At 42.8% G+C, this 2,500-nt stretch overlaps 1 protein-coding gene across 1 annotated transcript in view; it reads right to left on the bottom strand.

Annotated features, from left to right (window-relative positions):
* LOC144979319 (C-type lectin 9a-like) overlaps positions 1–2,500 on the bottom strand; it is a 16,157-nt gene that overhangs the window by 1,254 nt on the left and 12,403 nt on the right. The gene's annotated exons all lie outside the window — the stretch shown is intronic.

Below are 2,500 nucleotides of genomic sequence, written 5' to 3'. Positions count from 1 at the left end.
CCGAGAAAACCCGGGAAGATGCGGTAAGATTCGATTCCAGAAATGAGCCAAAGTCGAAGAAATTATGTATCCCATAGCAACAAATTTTATTCAGAAAAAAATCATAACTTGGGCTCAAATAGATATAAAAAGAAAATTTAAAGTGATAAATGATCAGAAAGATGTGGTCTACGCTACTGCATGCATAACTAATTTATGAAATTTGCGCATCTTTCCGGGTTTTCGAGGCCAGCCACACATGCATGCTAAGGAGCCTACGGAGGTAAGAGCCATTGAGAGCATGACGAATAACAACGGGGGGAATGATATTTCCATGGAGAGAGAAGAGTTGTATTTGCACAAAATTTACAAACCACCAGAAGCGACATGGACAACGCCACCGGTCCCTTCCATCCATAGAGAATAGTGGCTGGGGGACTATAATAGCCATCACCATCAGTGGGACTACCGAGACTAGTAGAAAACGGTAGAGGCTGCCTGAAGCCGGTGCTCGTAAAAGACTAACGAAAGATTGAAAATGGAGAACAAAACAGACAATGGACGTTTCGGGTAGGAAGCCTTCGTCAGCACAACAATACACAAATTAACGTGGAAAACAAATAAAATAAAATGCATTTTATTTGTTTTCCACGTCAATTCAGGCTACCGAGACTGTAACGAAGAAGTTAGATATTTCCATACATGGAGAGACTGTAACGAGCTACACCTAGTGCACGATCCTAAAGCAAAAGTCACCTTTAAGGGTACCCGCCATGCGGAATACACTTTCGACCATACCCTTATAAAGAAGGGCGTGAACGGAGAACCATTGCAGATCAAGCGCACAGTTCTCGGGAATCCCGCTAAAGCCAGTACAGGCTGGTACTAGACACAGCTGGGGTGATAATCCAAAGGACGCATTCTCTCAAGCTTTTGCAGATGGAATTTCAGGAAGGCAAACTAGGAGGAAATTACCTCCTATATTGAGCAGGCCTACCGTGTCATACTCCTCGAGTCCAAGACAATAACCAGATTTAAAGGCTATCAGTTAAGAGTTCGCACTGCTCCATTCCACGAGGCAAACGAAAATTATACACCCAGTGCTGGACAAAGGAATCGGAAAATATGTACGAGGAGTACCAGAAGTCCCAGCACCAGACGTAACCGATAGATTACTTCAGTCTCTGGTAGACGGAAGGGAGCAACGGTGGGAGGAGACAATGGAAAGGCTAAACTTTACACATACCAGCTGCCATGTTTGGCGACTGATAAAGAAATTGGAACACAACTGGAACTTTGTGAAGGCCGCATTGGAGTGTGGGACAGACACAATTGCCAAGAACATAAAGGAGCGTAGCTTTTGTTTTTGTTTTTTTGTTTTTAAGGGTTTTACGGCGCTTGCAACACATTTAGGTTATATCAGCGCCAGTAAAAAGGAAGAAAATGGGATAGTAAAAAGTTCTAGAATTACAATTAAAGCACCCAAGAAAAAGTAAGACAAAGGGGAATTGAGAACAAATAGGGATCAGATGTAGATTCCAAGAGCACACCACCAATGTACTTAGTTTGAAATCACCTACAAGTCTCATCCAGACACAAGCACAAAATCCAACAAAGAAGAACACACTCAAATGCTTACATTATAAATTCAAAATAAAAATAATAATACATAACAGAGAGATGATTTACAAGGAAAAAAATATCATCTCCCAAAACAATAACTGCATTTGACTGTTTCCCTCCCAGCTAGGATTCCGGCCAGTGCCAGGACAAAACCAAGTAATCTCATTCCGAGACAAAGACAGAAAACATGTTGGATAACAGATATAAGGGGATAGAAGACACAGTATGTACCTCCCTGCCCGCTATGGGAGGTCAGGATCCCCACCCAGAAAGGAGCGTAGCAAATGGGTCCTGAATCGAGCTTTCAAGAGCGATGCCAGTAAGGCATACCATCAGATTGGGGACTCGCTATCTCAGAGCAAAGAGTTGGACTTGACAGCACAGTTCAGTCCCAGAGAAGTGGGTGCAGCCATTGGCAATGATAAGAACGGTAAATCAACGGGGACAGATGGCATATATCCCGGTATAGTGACAGTGACAGACCTTAGCCACTGGTTAAGGAACTGGTTGGTGAGTCTTTTGATTGACATGCGTTCGCAGAAATCCATCTGTGTACCATACGACATCGGATGTACTTCTTTCTGATATCTACCTATGAGATATTCTTCCACCTTTGGTCTCATTTAGTTTGAAACAATACGTGATAGCTTTTTTTCCTTCTCAGTATGAGTTTTCTCAGTAAGTTTTATCGGTCTGAGATTTCTGGGTGGACTTTGGGACTTTCCTGGTTTTGGTTGTGCTATTACAACCCCTTTGTTCGTGTCCAGAGTTGCATGCGTCTCAAATGATTTGTTGAATAATGCTGGGATTTGCTCGTCAATTGATGAGGATCTACTCTATCGAAATTTCCCAGCAGCGCCGTCGTCACCCGGAGCTCTCCTGTTGTTCAATTTCTTTA

This window comes from Berghia stephanieae, chromosome 9, assembly GCF_034508935.2.
Source record: "Berghia stephanieae isolate SIO BIC M18660-M18661 chromosome 9, UCSD_Bste_1.3, whole genome shotgun sequence".
Lineage (NCBI taxonomy): Eukaryota > Metazoa > Mollusca > Gastropoda > Nudibranchia > Aeolidiidae > Berghia > Berghia stephanieae.
Note: the sequence above shows the minus strand (reverse complement) of the source record. Positions and strands in the feature narration are given on the sequence as shown.